A 19,652-nucleotide genomic window follows, 5' to 3' on the forward strand; every position below is an offset into this window, starting at 1 on the left:
TTTTCTTCCAGTACGGGGCATAAGGCAGTGACGCATTACTTGGATGATTTCTTTTTTGTTGCGGCGGCGGGATCAGACCATTGTGCGGTTGTCTTTCTGCGGTTTCAGGACATCATGGGGGACCTGGGTGTGCCCCTGGCTCCTGAAAAGACGGTAGGGCCCTGCACGGCCTTGACTTTTTTGGGCATTGTGTTGGATACAGAACTGATGGTGGCACAGTTTCTGGTGGAGAAGATGATGACTAGGATTGTAACAGTCAAAGACATGGTACGACGGGACAAGGTGACAGTCAGGGACATTCAGATATTGCTAGGCCATCTCAATTTTGCTTGTAGAGTAGAGAGAGCAGGATAGACCTTCTGCAGGCGCTTTGGGATGGCTTTGGCAGGACGGCAGTGACCTCATCACCATGTGCGGCTTCGTGTTGGAGTAAAAGAGGACTTGCGGATGTGGTGTGTTTTTCTTCAGCAATTCATCGGGATCCCCCTCAGGACATGGCAGGTGTATGAATGGGATGTACAAATTTTCTCTGATGCTGCAGGAGGTTCTGGCTTTGGACTGTATTGGCAGGGGAGGTACTGTGCGGAACTTGGCCGGCGGCTTGGACTAGGGGAGAGTGGAGCATTGCGTTTCTCGAATTGTTCCCTTTGGTGGTCGCAGTGTGCATATGGGGACATCTACTTGAACACCAAAAAGTGCTTTTCAGGGTTGACAACCTGGCGGTGGTACAGGTTGTGAATAGGCATTCGGCTCGGGAGGCTCAGGTGTTGCAACTGCTGCGAGTTTTTGAGCTTCACTGCTTGCACTGCGATATTCATTTTCAGGCCAGACATGTTCCAGGTGTGAACAATGACATTGCGGATGCTTTGTCTCGTTCACAGTGGAAGAGATTCCATGGGCTGGTTGCGGGTGATCCCCTGTCCAGGACATGGATGCCGGTAGCCTTATGGACAGTAGGAGAGAGCGGATGCTGCGGTTGGTGGTGAATTCATTGGCTCCTACACAGCAAGCGTACGTCCGGGCATGGCGAGAGTTTACACGGTCAGGAGCCTGTTGGAGAGCGGATGAGAGTGGCAGGTTGGAAGACGTTGTGCATTTTACTATGGAGTTGGTGGAGAGATGACAGTCACGGATCACCATCTCCGGAAAATTATCGGACATTGCCTTCATGGGGAAGCTTTTCTGGGGGCACTCACCGTCGGCAGGTCAGCGGGGTCAGTGTATATTGGAGGGTTGAGTAAAAGAAGAGGGAAAACGAGGTGCGGTGAGGCAGCCTTTGTCTTTAGAATTACTGAAAGAGCTGATGCATGCTCTTGAGGGCATTTGTTATGATGTAGACGAATGCCTGCTTTTCCGGACGTTAATGACCTGGATGTGTTTTGGGGCGTTTAGGGTATCGGAGCTGCTGGGTTCTGGAAAGAAGACAGGGTTGAAGTCGGGTGAAGTAGTGTTTAGGGGGAGCATGATGATAGTGGGGATTAGTAGTTCTAAGACAGACCAGCAAGGTCTGGGTGTGCAGGTGGTGATGGTGGCCTACCTGGTGGCTGCAATATGTCCTGTACGATTGGGTCAGGAGCGAAAAGAGCGGCTTTTCAGCTGGTGGGGAAGTATTTTGTCACAGGTATGGCACAAGGGTCTCTGCCCATCAGCTTTTAGCGGTTCTGCAGTTAGGTTTGAGATATGTGGGGAAGGATGCATCTCAATTTGGCACCCATTCGTTTCAGATAGGCATGGCGATGGAGGCAGGGCACAGGGGATGGAATTCCAAGCAGATAATGAGACTGGCGAGGTGGAAGTCAGGGGTTTACAAGCGGTATGTCAGACGAGGGGGCTCCGGCTTGGCAGAGTAGTGAAGTAACATATTTTTCTCCTGCTGCAGGTTTGGTACCGGGCCGGAGATGCAGTTCCTGTCCATATGGGTCATCGGACACTCCTTTGTCAATTGGGCCCAAAGACAAGCCAGACGGACAGCAATTGGGGACAACCTGGGTTTGGACGGGGAAAGATACAGGGTTCGCTGGGATGGTAAGGGAGGGATGTGGTGGCAACAACTATTAGTGACCCTACAGAAGCAGTTTTTGCCTTGATGTGCTGCTAATACACTTAGGGGAGAATGATTTAGTTCAAAGGACGGGGTTAGATATGGTCAAGGGAATGAAAGCGGACTTGTTGGAAATTCAACACCAGTGGTATGTTTGCCACCTAGTGTGGACGGCTTCTGTGCCACATAGAGTATGGAGAGGGGCACAGAAGCCAGAAGCTATTGAGAGGGCTTGCAGAAAAATTAATAAGGAGATGAAAACTTTCTGTGGGACGCATTGTATCACATATTTAGAGCATGGGGACCTTTGTTTTGAGGACCGGTAGTTTTTCAGGGGCGACGGTGTACACCTGCCTTTCATGGGCATGGAGATTTACCTGCTCCAATTAAAAGAATCCTTGAAGGCACTGTTTTGGGAGAAGTGAGGAGGGCCTTGGAGGACGGATGGCGTATCGTGTAATGGTGGCACAGAAAAAAGGAGAATCTTTTTCTGGTGGCGGGAACTGAGACAGTTCGCAGGACTATGATAACAGGGAGGGACGGCAGATCCGACAAGACACCTTCAGGTGGGAAAGGGAGTGGACGACAGCAGGAAAACTCAGACAAATATAGTTGGGCATTAGGGGTTTGCGAGTTGCACGTTCAAGGGGTAGGGAGCAGCAGGAGACTATTAAGGTGACAATCGGGTTCAGCAAGAAATCATTACAATGGAAGGGGTTTTAAGAGGCCATGTGGTTAAAGGAAAGGGGGGGAGGGCAGGGTAGGGGAGAGAGGTTGACAGTTATTTGATGGATAGTGAGGCTTTAGTTTTGTGATGCGATAGGCCAAGGGTTTTCTGGATTGTAAGTGCACCTGTTTCCAATAAAGCGGCCTTTTACACACAACAAGGTGCCGCGTGGTGTCCTTCTTCCCCAAGATTTAGTTATGAGTTGTCACTCCAATTAGCGGGAAACATCCTGAACAACGATGTCTGAACCACTACTTACCTGAACAACGATTTCTAAAGAACGAAAAAGATTCTACGAGGATCTCAACAACTACTGCCTAAACAACGATTTTACCTGAATAACAATTGCCTGAACCACAAATTTTAAGGTAAGTTTTTGTTAATTAATTTACGTTTTATTCATATGTTGTTCAGATTTTTATTAAGTGTTTATATATATATACACACATATATATATATATATATATATATATATATATATATATATACATATACATACACATACATATGACCTTTATATACACATGGAGTATTTTTTTGGGGCTAATGTATTAACACTAAAGTAATATGTTTTTTGTTTTTTTTTATTCTTTTTGAAATTTAATTTAATATTTTGGTTTAATTTTATAAAAAGTGTATGGATTTTTTTTGCCGGGGCTTTAGTAGCAATAGTTATATAATTTTTTGGGACGTTTTCAATGCAATAAAGGTGAGTGGAAAATTGTAGCACTTTCTTTTATGGACGAGATATAAGGGATACGGGGTAATGGGTGGGGGAGTGTATTAATACTCGAGTATTAATTGTATTACTTGAGTACTTTTTATTATTTTTAAATGATTTTTTAGGTTACATAATTGTTTATGAGATACTTCTGAAAGCAGAAAATCATTCAGTAATGTGATAATCTGCAATATGTTGGTTAAGGTTTGTGAAATGTATTTATTTAAGAAAAATAATTACATTTTTGAGTATTTTTGTTCCCGGTAACAGTATTAATACTAGGATATTTTTTTGGGGGGAGGGCTTAATTTTTTGGGGGTATAAAACTGAGAAGTTTAGAGTAAAATACAGCGGATCAAGGATTGGGATAGATGGGATTCAGGGGTTATAGGGGGTGTATTGATACTGTGGTATTAATTTTAATACCTGTTTTTTTTATTATTATATTTTAAACTCATGTTATTTTAGTTTTATATTTGTTCTGTTCTATAGTGTTTTCTATTTTAAAATAGTTCTGCAATAATAAAATACTTTTTAAAATGTTTGCTTTGAATTGTGATTTTTTTTTAAATTATAGAAAAACAATTGCACTATCTGAGTTTTCTATGATTGTTTTGGGGGTACGTTATGAATGTAAAGCATAAAAGATGTGCTGCACTTTTATTTAGGGACAGGATATTATGGATTCAGGGGTAATGGGTGGGGAGTGTATCAAGTATTAATTGTAATACTTGTGTATTTTTTTTATTTGTATTCATTTTACTTTGCTTTAAAAATTATTTGTGTATTTTTTCTGAAAGCAAAATAATTATGTATTAGTATTATATTTAATAATATATTTGGTATGAAATTTGAATAGTAATATAAATAGGGTTAACACATTAATAGTGTATTAGTCGAAAATAAAAGTTTATTTTATTCTTTACATTTTTATTAAAAAACATTTTTTTACAGTTTTATTTTAATAATTCCTTCATATCACTTCAATTCAGCATTTATATTATTGTATTTCATTGAAATCTGATTTTTAAAAATTGTAAATACTAATTTATGATTAATCAAAATTATTTTATTTAAAAATCAGGAAAACAAAAATTTGTAATAAAAACATTTATAATTATGCATAATGGATTTTAGAATGATATTAGTAATAACGTCATCAAATTAACAGAGCTTTATTTATAAATAAACATTTTTCTTTGTTTTATTATTAAAATAAAAACAAATCACAAAAGTTAGATTTTGCATATTTTTTATCATACATGTATTTCAAAATTTTGAAGCAATAATATTTTATTTTTGTGCAAACATATTTTCAAAAAATTAAAAACACATTTTTCAGATTTTTCATATATGTTTATTTATTAAACAATTAAAAAAATGCAAAAAAAGTTTTTTTATTCATAAAATATTTGTAAGTACATTTTTCAAAATGTTTTAGACATTTATTTACATTTTGTAACCATTTTCTGTGGTATTTTGCACAGTTTTCCATTGTTTTCTATGAGGAAAATAGTCCCTTTTCTATTTTTACACTTTCCCTCCGTCAACGTGGTTTGACGTCTCTTTCTTTAGTTGGTGGAGCGTCGCGGTCAAGCTTGGATGCAAGGACAGATCTCAGGCGGGTAAGTCTAATTTAAAATGTTTTTTTGAGTATGTTCATGGGTATCGTTACTGTAGAGAAAGAGAAGGGAGGTAGTTCTAAGGGAGGGAAATAGGATTTCTAAGTTACGTATGTTTGTAATTTTTATTTTTTATTACTGTACAGGTTTGTTTAGGTATTGTAAATGGATTCGGTTTTTAGAAAAATATTTAGCAGTGTTAGCAACAATTAAACAATTATACTGCTGTTTTTGTTTAAAAATGTGCTTTTCTTTTTGTAGTTTACGGTTCACCGAATTCTATGCACATGTTATTCTTTGTTAGCCACATTTTTAAAAGCTCAGTTTTTCCTTCTTTTTTAATATCATTGTGTTTCATCACATTTTCATGTTTTTTTCCGGTTTTATTGCAATGTTGCAGTTTTAACCATTCTGATATTCCCATTTTTTCTTTTTTTTAGGGAAAAAACGTTTGTCTAGCTCAAATAATATTGGGCAGTTGCCAAAATTTCGAGTATAGAAAAATGTTTTTTTCTCTTTTCTTAATAAAGTCTTTTTTTCTACACACATAAGGTTTTTTTCTTCAATTATTTTGTATGTCCAATTTCAGTTATTTTCAGGATGAATAATGTTTTTTATTTTCCAGTGTGAAATGGCTATTCTACCTCCATATGGAAGAAGAACTCTACATCAAGAGACGCATTGATACTGTCATTATTGGGTAAAGACATGAAAACTGCTAAAGGTAGGAACTTTGTTCAAAATAATAATTTAGTTTTTAAAAGATTTTCCAAAAATTCACTGTAATTTATGTTGTGGTTTAAACTGGCAAGTAATGTAGATATAGGTTAGTATTAGTTAGAAATTTAGTATATATGCTATAGGGTCTAGGTAATCTGAAGTCACCATTAAAGAAACCTCTTGTAGTTTACCAATATTTTTTCAGACATTTCTTTACTTTTTTGTGTGGTGCGTGGGTTCAGGCTACCTGACAGTAACTGGGCAAGTCTAATTTCTTGAAAACTTTGCTATTTTCTTCAAAATGTTCATTAAATTAAATAGGTTTGGGTGGGGTTTTCCAATTGCTCGGTTGAAGGAATTAGGCCATCCCTCAATGGCATTGTTAGTCTTTGCACCACCCTCTAAGCAGGTCATGTAGCAGTTCCACCTCTCAAATGGAAACCTTGGTTTTCTTCTGCGACCTGATCTGCTTAGGTGGCCAATCCAGGTTTCATTGAAGTAATTTAGTAACGGTGCCAATTTGTCCTCATTTGCTGTGAAATAGTTTGAATCTGTGATGCATTTGTAATATTCATCTACCTTGTCAGGTGGTACAAAGCATAACATAGTTAGTTTTCTTAATTCGAACTGTAGTATGCAGTTTGAGAAATATTCCCCACACAAGGATGACTTGAATTCTACACCAGTGTGCCTGTGAAAATTGAAAAAAACATCCTTGTATTTGGGTTTCTGGATATAATTTAATTATTGTGTTAATCATTGATAGTTCAAAATCTATTATTACTTTTCTAGGTCTTTTACTGATTGTTTTGTTTTTGATTACAGATACAAATTCAGTGTAAGTAGAGGAATGTTTGTCAGGCAGCAATGCATACACTAGGGGGACTGTTGTGTTATTTTTTGTTGCATGAATAGTGTAAATTTGGGTGAATGGATGGGGTATGGATTTAAATGTTCCATCCATCATCCAAATTTCCCTATTCTCTAGGATAAGTAAGTTACGGGTTGCGCTAAATATTAAAATTCTCTTATGAGGGTTTTCATTGTCATGCTGGAGAAAAGTTTCATTTGAGAAGGTAAGTTTTAGCTCTGGGGGGATGTTAATATCTTTATAGGATTGCAGTGTTACATGTTGGGGATTACGGCCAGTGTTTCAAGTTGAAACATTTGTCTCAGATTTGGTATAGAGGGCATGCTACCTGTAACTGTATGGGAATATTTTGTGCTACTTCCCTTAGTACCTGCCCGCAGGAATCATTGGAGGTGTGTGTAAAATGTTAAATTTTCTGTAAATTTTCTCTCACTTATATTTCCATTGCAAAGGCAGAGTGGTTATGTTCTGTTGTCCTAACCACAATATCTTCCAGAGTAACAGCTCTGCAATGTGAAGAGAAGTATTGCACACACCTCCTTTTTATTCTCACTTCATTTGTTGCTTTGCTTCACCTGAAATAGGAAAGTCATATTGTCGCGTAGGCTCTCATTATCCTAATGAGACTACTGGATTTTTGGGCGGCAAGATCGTTCACAGTGTGGGGGACTAAGTCTGACCCACAGCGAAGGACCCTTGTCACCCCAAATCCGGGTTGAGCTCTGGCTAACTAGCAGTGCCTTATCTCTCCCAAAGGGAAGAGACAATTGGGCAGCCGAGCGCATGACATCTTAGTGCTTCCCAGGGAAGTCGTGGTCACTCAGGTCCCAACCAGTTCTCTCATACACAGTGTGGTCTCATATATAAATGACAAAGGCAGTTTGAGTTTTAAAGATTGGTTTAATAAAACAACTGCATTTTAGATAACAAGGCGTGAGCCGCAATAACCAGAACCATACAACACAGTAGGATTGAAATAGTAACAAGGAGAGTGAAACATAAGAATAATGCTATCATAGTGCAACCAGATTACGTTCTCTCTCTAAGTTATATTTTGAGCACAGCATGTTAAGTTCTAAGCCTGCCCTTCAGGTTCCCCCGGGAGGACATCGACCCTCATACCTGAGCAAAGGCCTGTGATCGGGATCAGCATCTGCAACAGGGCAGTCAGCATCTAGTTGTGGGTTCCTGGTCAGAATCTCCCTCTTACGTGTACCAGGACTAGGAAGTATTTTTATAACTAACACGCCGGTGTTCTAAGAAACTTCCCTACGTAAGAATGTGTACTTTCTACGAACCCTAAAGACTAAACTTCTATCACGTCTATCGGCAATGTACCAGACTGTATCCTTGACTGAAGCACAGAGCGAGCAAGAATGTATTGTTTGAGAACTTCAGTGCTGAAGTAAGCTAAACAGTGTGATAGAAGAAAATAAAACAAGACCGTGAAACTGGTTATTGTAAAATAACAGTGCCAGGCTAAATAAAATGCATCTATGGCAAAGTTCACAGAGGCCTAATACTTTAAGCAAACGTGCAGAAAGCTACATTAAAAATGGCTACACTACAATATTATAGCTGTTTCCCACATTGTTCTGCAAAAATGATAGATTAATAGATTAATGTTTTGTAGGTAACCCTTGTCATTTATTTAGTTATCTTTATCCTTCTTTTTCTATTGATTAGTTTACATTTTTGTATTTTTTTAATACTTTGACTATTACCTGTGGTGAATGACGACTTCTCGTGTTCTTTTGAAAATGGTTTGGATTTTCTCTCACAGGCTAGTCCTAATATTATCTATTGTTAGGTCCTTTTTTGTTTCTCTCATCTCAACTTTGCAAAAAAGATATTATAGTATCATATGTGATTTTTAATTTTTCTGTTATGTATTGTTTTTGAGATTATACTTACTTTTATTTTTTGGAGGCCTTTTATTGATTTATGTAGGATTTTCTTCTTTTAACAGTTAATGTCCATTAGTAGTTTTTTTAACTATTAAGAATCAGTTAAAAAAAACACTAAACAGTGAACTATGTAGTGTTTTGTTTTTATTAATAGATTGCTTACTGTCCAGCACCTGCCCTTAGGTAAATACCCAGAGGAATTAGAATAGTAATTTTGCGCCCTGATCTCTGTCCAGCGACTAGCCTCAGGTAAGTTCACAAACGGAGTTAGAAACGCAATTTTGCCCCCTGGTGACTGCATAGCACATGACCCAAGGTAAGTACCCAGCGGAGTTAGAGTAGTAATTTTGTCCCATGGTCACTGTCCAGCACCTGCCCTTTGGTAAGTACCCATTGGAGTTAGAATAGTAATTTTGCCCCATGGTCACTATCCTTCACCTGCCCTGAGGTTAGTACAGAGCTGAGTTAGAATAGTAAATTTGTCCCCTGGTTGCTCTTCTACACCTGCCCTGAGGTAAGTATCCAGTGGAGTTAGAAAAGTAATTTTGCCCCCTGGTCACTCTCCAGCACCTAGCCCGAGGTAAGTTCCTAGTGGAGTTAGAATAGTAATTTTTCCCCCTGGTTACTGTCCAGCACCTGCCCTGAGGTAAGTACCCAGTGGAGTTAGAATAGTAATTTTGCCCCTTGGTGACTGTCCATCACCTGCTTCTAGGTAAGTACCCAGTGGAGTTTGAATAGTAATTTTACCCCTGCCCTGAGGTAAGTACCCAGTGGACTTAGAACAGTAATTTTGCCCTCTGGTTACTGTCCTGCACCTGCCCTGAGGTAAGTACCCAGCAGAGTTACAATAGTAATTGTGCCCTATGGTCATTGTGCAGCACCTGCTTTGAGGTAAGTACCCAGAGAAGTTAGAATAGTAATTTTGCCAAATGGTCACTGTCCAGCACCTGCCCTGAGGTGAGTACCTAGCTGATTTAGAACAGTAATTTTGCCCACTGGTTACTGTCCTGCCCTGAGGTAAGTACCCAGCAGAGTTACAATAGTAACTGTGCCCTATGGTCATTGTGCAGCACCTGCTTTGAGGTAAGTACCCAGAGAAGTTAGAATAGTAATTTTGCCACATGGTCACTGTCCAGCACCTGCCCTGAGGTGAGTACCTAGCAGATTTAGAACAGTAATTTTGCCCCCTGGTTACTGTTCTGCACTTTCCCGGAGGTAAGTATCCGGTGGAGTTAGAATTGTAATTTTGCCCCATGGTCACTGTCCAGCACCTGCCCTGAGGAGAGTACATCCAGCGGAGTTAGACTAGTAATTTTGCCCTCTGGTTACTGTCCTGTACCTTTCCTGAGGTAAGTAACTTGCGGAGTTAGAATAGTTATTTTGCTCTCTGGTCACCATCCAGCACCTACCCTGAGGTAAGTATCTAGTGGAATTAGAATAATCATTTTGCCCCCTGATCACTGTCCAGCACTTGCCCTCAGTTAAGTACACAGAGTTAGAATTGAAATTTAGTTTTTGAGATTATACTTACTTTTATTTTTTTGAGAGGCCTTTTATTGAATTTTGCAGGATGTCTTTTTTTAACTGTTGATGTCCTCCAGTAGTACATTTTATTTTAGGACTCCATTAAAAAACAGTAAACCATGTACTATTTTGTGTTTCATTTTTTATTAATACTTTGGTTACTGTCCAGCAACTGCCCTGACGTAAGTACCCAGTGAAGTTAGTATAGTTATTTAGTCTCCTGGTCACTATCCAGCACCTGCCCTGAGGTAAGTACTCAGCAGGGTTTGAATAGTAATTTTGTTTCATGGTCGCTGTCCAGCACCTGCTGTGAGGTAAGTACCCAGCGGAGTCAGTATAGTAATTTTGCCCCCTGGTCACTGTTCAGCACCTGCCCTGAGGTAAGTTCTGTGTAGAGTTACAATACTACATTTTCCCTCTGTTCCCTGTCCAGTACCTGCCATCAGGTAAGTATCCAGCGGAGTTAGAATAGTAATTTTGCCCCCTGGTTACTGTCCTCCACCAACCTTGATGTAAGTATCTTGCTGAGTTAGAATAGTTATTTTGCCCTCTCGTCACCGTCCAGCACTTGTCTTGAGGTAAGTATATAGTGGAATTAGAATAACAATTTTACCCCCCTGATCATTGTCCAGCACTTGCCCTCAGTTAAGTACACATTAGAGTTAGAATAGTACCTTTGTTTTTGAGATTATAGTTACTTTTATTTTTTTGGGAGGCCTTTTATTGATTTTTGCAGGATGTTTTTTTTTTAACTGTTGATATCTTCCTGTAGTACATTTTATATTAGGAATCTATTAAAAAAAAAAACAATAAACAGTGTACTATTTAGTGTTTCATTTTTTTATTAATACTTTGCTTATTGTACAGAACCTGCCTGAGGTAAGTACCCAGCAGAGTTAGAATAGTAATTTGGCCCCCTGGTCACTGTCCAGAACATGCCCTGAGGTAAGTACCCAGCAGAGTAAGAATAGTATTTTTGCCCCCAGGTGTCTGTCCAGCACCTGCCATGAGGTAAGTACCCAGCTGAGTTAGAATAGTAATTTTGCCCCCTAGTCACTGTCCAGCACCTGCCCTGTGGTAAGTACCCAATGGAGTTAGAATAGTAATTTTGCCTCCCTGGCCACTGTCCAGCATCTGCCAGGAGGTAAGTACCCAGCGGAGTTAGAATAGTAATTTTGTCCCCTGGTGACTGTCCAGCACCTGCCTTGAGGTAAGTTCGCAGTGGAGTTAAAATAGTACATTTTTCCCCTGGTCTCTGTCCAGCACCTGCCCTGACATAAGTACCCAGCGGAGTTAGAATAGTAATTTTGCCCCCTAATCACTGTCCAGCACCTGCCCTGAGGTAAGTACCCAGCGGAGTTAGAGTAGTAATTTTGTCCCATGGTCACTGTCCAGCACCTACCCCTAGATAAGTACCCAGCGGAGTAAGAATAGTAATTTTGCATCCTGGTTACTATCCTGCACCTGTCCTGAGGTAAGTTCCTAGCGGAGTTAAAATAGTAATTTTGCCCTCTGGTAACTGTCCAGAACCTGCCCTGAGGTAAGTACCCAGTGGAGTTAGAATAGTACATTTTCCCCCTGGTCCCTGTCCAGCACCTGCCGTGAGGCAGGTACCAAGCGGAGTTTGAATACTAATCTATAGGTGCAGTAAATTTCAGTTTTAGTTGCCTACTTATGAATGAAATCCCATCGGAGTTCTAATGCAAATTTTGACACAGTAATTTTTTCGCACGTTTTAAAACTTTCTACTCAAAGTTATTTTTTATTTGAATCATTTACCTTTTAATGTTATGGTGTTGATTTCTCAATATTAACGCTCCTCAATACTCTTAAAAGATCTCTGTAAATATAAAGAAAATAATAAAATGTAAATTACTTGTTCTATTAATTTTTTCCAGTTGTGTTTTAACATATAAAAATATAGTATTATTTTACCATTTTTAGTCAGTAGATGGTGGTGTTGTCCACAATATAAATGTCTCTGTTTCTGTTGTCCTATACACGTCTTGTCTCTAAGGTGTTCTGTGTGACACTGAACACAAAATGGTGGATGCCATATATACGTTTTCTAGGGGAATATCATTATTTTTGTTAAACTATGTTTTGGGTATGTTTTTTTCTTGTGATCGTATTTCTGACTGAACTTGATTTGTCACGTTTTGTATGCATGTTTATTTCATATGCTTCAGCTGCTTAAGGTCGCTAGGCAAAGCGAAGAAATACTTCTAGGTTAGTGTAGAAGGAGTTGTAGAACTAAGTTTATGATGCTGCAACCGAATTCTTTTCATTCTGTGTTTGATTTCACTATTTAAATCTATTTTATTTATGTTGTTTATTTTATTCACATTTCCCAAACTTGTTTTAACTGTTTTCTATATTTTGAAATGTGTTTTTGCAACCAACTTGTCGCATTTTTTCATTTTTGCCGTTTTTAAAGTTATTTATGTTATTGTTGCTGTGGTTCAGGTGTCTGTGGTAATTGGTTTTGTTGTTTAGGTGTGTTCTTCGTTAAGTGTTTAGGCTTCGTTGTTGAAAACACGTTCAGGCTTATTTGTTGTTTAGCGGTCGTGGTTTATGTATTCATTGTTTATGACCTAGTTGTTCCGTCACATATTCCAATCGAGCTACTCCACGAGAACCAATTAACTATAAATATGGATAAAACCAACAAAATGCAATTTGTTCACGTGTGAAAGCCCTACTGGTAGTCCCTAGGAAATGTTGAATTAAAATGTGTTTCTTAGTAGCAACACCTACAATTCCCTATATGCGTTTCGGTGGCCTGTATCTCAGACATCCTAGGTATATATACAAACACTCTTCTGGGAGGTGTCTTGGCTTTGCAGAACGCTTACCTTTTTAGAATCTGCTACTCCTCATTCATGGAGTTGTGGGGTACTATCAGGTCTGATCCAAATTATAGAAAGACATTTGTGGAGATGGTTATTGATGTCAAGGTGTTCCATTCCTCTAGATGTTATCAGATGGAACTCAACCTGTGATGAGCGTGGGCAGCGTCCTTGGGAAGGAACAAGCACTGGCACCACACTAGCTTTGATGAACAACTGCATTTGTGAGCATGTGAACATAATGCTTTTACAATCTATTTTGGAAGGTCACAACATTAATTTCTATGAAGGCTTTATTCACTAAATACCACTAAGTAAACATAAAATGGTAGTACAGATTTAGGCAGGAAAACATTCATTTGCTGCTGATATATTTGAAGTAAAAAGGTGCTCGATTCTTTCGAAGACATAGGGCCTGATTACAACTTTGGAGGAGGGTGTTAATCTGTCCCAAATGTGACGGATATACCACCAGCCGTATTACGAGTCCATTATATCCTATGGAACTCGTAATACGGCTGGTGGTATATCCGTCACATTTGGGACAGATTAATACCCTCCTCCAAAGTTGTAATCAGGCCCTTAATGAGGATGGGCCAGTGATAATTTTTAAAGGTAAAAGACAATACCTCAATAACCCACTAATCACGAGCCACTCAATATGCGATGCTAAGGAAGAAATCAGTCTGTCACATTCTTAGTCGCAGAATCATATTTTTAAGTCTGCATTCAAATATTGCTTTCCTTTATAATAATTATTTGAAATGAAAGGGGCTATACATGGAAAATGTTTGGACTAGATATATATGCTTAATGACAAAAAATAATTTAAGAACGGCTCAAGCCGTGGGCTCTAGCATGCCTACAGGAGGTGCTGACGTTTATTTGGTTTACAGCCCATGCTTGAATGTGTATGGGTGGGAATTTTTGTTAGAGTCAGTTGCTCTGATGTTGACTCTGGAGAGAGCAGTGTGGGGCTCGCTGGTGACTGGGCCTGAGGGAAAGAAAGGGCTGGGTGACGAGGTACTGGAGACTGTGGAGCAACCTGCAGACAGATGCCACAAAAAGTCTGTCCAATCAAGCACGAAGGTGCATAAGATGGAGAAGGGCTGCCAGTGCTGGAAGAGCAGTTTCTGTTGGGTAGTAAGTGGTAATGCACAGCCAGTTACTAATAAAGGCCACCAACTTCACTGGTGCTTTCCTGGGCACGCAAAAAAAAGCACATCCTTGAGGGGGTTCTTCACACCAGATTCGACCTTCTGACCTTACAACATCTACATTTCCCAACTAGGGTTCATTGGCTTGAATGATTGATTGACCTGAGAGGAACAATATAGGGGACCATTACCACTTCTTCTTGCATGAATTGTTTTGCTCCACTGTATACTGTTCCACATCCCTAAATGGGTGTAATACACTTCTGGGGATGTTTACCAACTTCCACAGATGGTTGAGGTGCTGCTTCCTGAGATAAGGGAAAAGAGAAATTTTAACCTCGCCAAATTAGTGTGATTGAGCCACTAAGACTGAGACAGTGAGGAACAATATGATTCTGTATAACTACCCCAAGTCTATGTTTGCACCTCACGTTCCGGAGAGATGTCTCTCATTACATATTGCTCTTGTGCGACAGGGGCTGCAAATAAACTTTTCTCAGTACGGCACCAAGCCTGCTGTGAGTGTGATTCTTGGGGAGATGCTCGATGGGAGGTTTTCTGGGCCTGCTAACCAATATAAGATGTAAAAAACTAAGTACTCTCTGCCAGGTTTAGCAGCATGGGGTTCAGCACCAACGACTGTGAGAACTTGAGGTAGCTTTGATGAAGGGGTACTGGAGGCCCGAAAAGAGATGGATTGACATTCTTTCTGGAACCTTTCTTTCCCTCAAGAGCAAGACTAACTAGTTCCAAGCTGGTCTTTACCAGACTTAAATATGAAAAGAGATAGAGCAACAAAGACACTCTTTTCTCTGGACATATTCGCTCTTTGTCAATGTACCGTGGTCTGTGGAATTTTTGTCATCATGGTCTGGTGAAGGGAAGGCCAAATGAACATTGCCAAAGACTTATAGACTTAGAAATGCAAGACCTCAGAAGATAGTGAAGTGGGAGACGTGTGGCGTGCTCTCCAATAGATTTAGTAAAGACGGCTCACAAGGGCCACATTAGGAACATCAGCAGTTCTTAGAAAAAATATAGGAGGAGATGGATGGCTGTTTCCAGGAGGGTGTCTGTTCCTCTTACCTGGCGGCAGCTGCCACATATGTCAAGGAGGAAGGACGACAACAAGGGAAACAACATTATTTAAAAAAAAAAGAAAACACATACCGTTTTCCTTGCGCTGCTTTCTCCTGTTGCCTCCAGCCGCCTCCCTCCTCTTGTGGTATCCCAGCGATCGCTGGGACACCAGCACAGGTTCCCCAGCAATCCTGGCGCTGCTTACATGCTAAACATAGCATGTAAGCAGCATCAGGATTGGTCCGAGCCTAGTGCCGCTCACACACAAGCCCTTAGTGCACTCTCCCTCCTTCACCCTCCCATGGCCCCATCCCACTTCTCCCTGTACACTCTGCTGGCTGAGCCAGCAGATGAAAAATAATGAAAAATAAAACTACAGCAAGCTATTGTTTTATTTTTCATCTGCTGGCACAGCGGGGGGGGGGGTTGGGCGACGCCCCTCCACCACTGCTCTTACTATCTCTTGATAGAGGGATAAGCCTCATCATGCTGCATCATGCGCCTGGCCGTTATTCACAACAGACCCTCCGTTGACATAACAGTCCCATTATCGACACTGATGGCCTGCCTCATCAGAAAGAGCTGTTGCCACAGCTCCACCGCAGCACCACTCACGTTCTGTGTGGCAGACTATCCACGCTGCTGTAAACCTCAGCCATGCAAGCATCAGATCGCCCAAAACAATTGGGGACAGTGGATGGACCTTCCTGCATATCATTGTTTCACTTATCGGAAACTCTGCTCATGCACCCCCAGAGCAGATGGCTGCACTCACATGGGCGACTGCATGCACCCCAGCCCAAAGACAAAGCTTGAATGGGACAAGACCCACGGGGTCCCTTGGAGTATAAAAACAGGCACCAACTTCTATACCTAAGAAAATATAAAACAGGAAACAGATCTAGTGGGGATGCCCTTAATAGTACTACCACAGGAGGATGATTGGACTTCAGGGATTGTGCCCATGTTCAAATTAAAATAAAATCAACAAGATGCTTCTCTGGAGGAGTTGGACATCTCATGCATTTAAGTACTGACACCAGGAAAGAAAATAAGTTTCTAGTGGAGGGGAAGGGCAAAGTCCTCAAAATAAATGGTGAGACAGTTTGCAAGTACATAAGCGGATCAGCTGGTGAGGGGTATGATAAAGAATGAATGGCAAGGCATTACAGGAGAGCTAGAGTGAAGGGGAAGGCATCACAGGAGAAGGGACGGGAAGGGAGGTGAGAGAAAGGCCTCACAGGCAAGGGTCAGAGAATGAAGAGGATGTAGAGGCAGATGCACAAGAAGACCAGGAGCAAAATGGGAGAGGCCTATGAGGATGGAGAGAGATGGGTGGCCACGGCAGAGGGACAAGAGAGGAGGGAAACTGACTCAGGAGGGGTAAAAGACAAGGGAAGCAGGGAAAAGAGAGGGAGCGGGTTAGATGGCAAGGAGGAGAGAAGCCTCACAAGATAGGGAAATGGAGGGAGTAGGAAAGCTGAGGTAAGAATTACAAAGAAATAAAGAAGGAAAAGAGAGCGACTCCTGAGTCGAGAGACCGAGGGCAAAGAAAAAGCACAAGGAGAAAGAGGGGGTGGAAACATTGCATTCACCTTTTAAAAAGAGAAATTTCCCTTCTTGCTTCTCGTAGGCCGCATTGATGTAATCTGGAAGACCACGCCAGAGGTGCCCAATGGGCAAAGGGTAACTGTCCCTGACTCGGTTGTTCCGAACTTTCCCAAACCACCGCCCCTTATTAAAAAAAAAAAAATGACAATATCAACCATTGCAAGAGCTCTAATGAGAGTGCATCCCAACAGTATATATCAGGTAAAACCACACATGATATACAGTAATTCAATTAATTAATCTGATAAAAGAAACCTGGGGGGTGGGAGGGCTCGGGGCGGGATTGGTCGTGACCTCCAAGATGGCAATGTATACGTGCCCCAAGGCAGCTCCCACTACAGAGACCGGAATCTTCCATAATCCTGATGCACTGATTATACAGAGTCCCAGCGGGATGCAGCATTACACTTAGATATCCTGACTCTGCAGAGTGAATCCACACCCCATGAAACAGGGCAGCAACGAGTTACCCAGAGGCAGTCGAGATTGTCCCCCTGTGGTGAGATTACAGTAAAGGCTGAGAGCGGCCCCTGGCGGCATTCCTATAAGGCGCCTGACGACCCAACACTGAGCGTGCATGGCATTCAGGTACAGCCGCGCTGCTTGCCACTGGGGAGCCTGGCTAAGGGGCTACATGCATAGTTGCCTAGTTTGATAGTGCTTATGTGCCCTGGATATCAGACCAGGAAGGCCACCGTGGGAAAGAGACAGTGCTTGAGCAAGGGCCGTAAAGCATACTGTTGGACACACAGAGGAACGCAAGATGTCCTAGTATTATTGAGGTACATGGGACATTTTATGACCACTAGATTCGATGTTGATGAACCATGGAATGTCTCTATAAATGTGACGTAATAAACGGCGGCCATCTACAATCCCAATAAAGGCTCCCTTGTATTTATGGAACAAAGTGTACCTGGAGAATCATGACTGGGGGGTTGTGTAGCCGCTTTGTCAAGCTGGGTGTACCTCTCATGAATGGGTGGGGTTTAGGAGCAGGCCGGTCCACACACAACGCCTCCCTAAGGTGGGGATGGAAGCTTTGGTAGAGGGCGGCAAGCCCATGAAAAAGGTGCGCTCATGATTGGTCAGTGACTTTTAATCAGGCCAATCCGGCCACACCTTGAAGGGTTAAAAGGGGGTTGCTGGAGGCACCCCACATCTCGTTTGCCCGCAGCTTTGTCCCACTCACCCACACCACAAAAGCGGGACATCGTAGCTGCTTGGCTTGGTTGAGCCCGGGACCCACGTCTGGGCATATCCGGCGCACTTTTGGCGACAAAAGCAAACAAATACAAATGATGGATGGACGTGGGTCCCGTGCTCACTGTGCCACTGGATTCAAGCTAGCCTAGCTGATGAAGGGTGATACCCTGAAACCGGTCCTAGGATGCTTGTTTCCGGTCCAGGGAGGACGTGGCTTGGCAGTTTGGGCTGGACTGTTCCCATGAGGAACAGGGTCAAGACTGATTTGCATATGGCTGGGTCCAAACTGGGGTGGCATGGTGAGCAAAAGAATTGATGGATTAAACCCAGATTTGTGACTGGGGTGAATGTTTGATTGGTTCCACATTCCATCCATCATCTGTTCTTTTTGCACTTATCGCCCCGTGTGGGAAGGGTATGCCCAAAAGTGGGTCCCGTGCTCACTGTACCAGTGGATTCAAGCTAGCCTAGCTGATGAACGGTGATACCCTGAAACCGGTCCTAGGATGCTTGTTTCCGATCCAGGGAGGACTTGGCTTGGCAGTTCAGGCTGGACTGTTCCCATGAGGAACAGGGTCAAGAATGATTTGCATATGGTTGGGTCCAAACTGGAGTGCCTTGGTGAGCAAAAAAAACAATGGATTAAACCCAGATCTTTGTGGCTGAAGGTGAATGTTTGCATTGTTCAGCATTCCATCAATCATCTGTTCTTTTTGGATTGGGTGAGCAGACTGTAACAAGCATGATCGAAAAAGGGTCAGCAGCGGGTGGCCACGGCACTTGTAGCCCAGGAGGTCATAGGTACCGCCCATCGGGAACAAAGGGGAGGAGCCTAGTAGCTACCAAACACTGGGTGTCTGCGCAGAAGGGCCATCATGGAAAGGAGGCAGTGCTTGAGAAAGGGCTGTAAAGCAGATTTATGGAGAGACAGAGGAACGGAAGATGTCCTTGAGTTATGGAGGTATATGGTACATTTTATGACCTCTAGATGCGATGCACCATGTAATGCCTCTATATATGTGACGTAATAAACTGCAGCTACCTACAATCCCAACAAAGGCTCCCTTGCAATTATGAAACAAAGTGTACCAGGAGAATCATTACTGAGGGGTTGTGTGGCCACGTGGATAAGCTGGAAGTCCCTCGCATGAATGGGAGAGGTTAGTAACTGACACTGTTTTTCAAATGTTCTTGCAGTGTGGCAATTTTGCTCACTGGTGGCATATTGCCATTGATTTTAAACTTACCTGCGTCATAGCTGCCAGGTTCCCCAGGTCCATGCGTGGTGTGCTGCTCCAGTCCAGGGGTTTTCCTTTAAATTCTGAGGTTTGTAGTCCTGTTTTATAATGGAATAAGACAAGTCCCAGAATTCAAATAAAAAAATGTGGTCTGGAGCAGTACATCACGCATGGACCTGAGGAACATGGAAGGGCTGTTTCATCAGCAGAGAGCAGGGAGTACCCACCGTCAGCCTCATACAACAGTGTACATAGTCCGAGGTTTAACTATGACAGCTGTTAATCCTTTTTTTGACCCCTTATCATCTGCCCTGGTTGCAGACACTAGTAGCAGTTAAATGCAAATTTTAGAGGCTTTTGCAGCATGCTGACAAATCG

General features: G+C 41.7%; 1 pseudogene; it reads right to left on the minus strand.

Moving 5' to 3' along the window:
- The window catches only part of LOC138267143 (matrix metalloproteinase-15-like), a 120,956-nt pseudogene extending 101,640 nt beyond the window's left edge, over positions 1–19,316 (minus strand).
- Between the last annotated feature and the right edge of the window lie 336 nt (positions 19,317–19,652).

Source organism: Pleurodeles waltl, chromosome 12, assembly GCF_031143425.1.
Source record: "Pleurodeles waltl isolate 20211129_DDA chromosome 12, aPleWal1.hap1.20221129, whole genome shotgun sequence".
Taxonomy (NCBI): Eukaryota; Metazoa; Chordata; class Amphibia; order Caudata; family Salamandridae; genus Pleurodeles; species Pleurodeles waltl.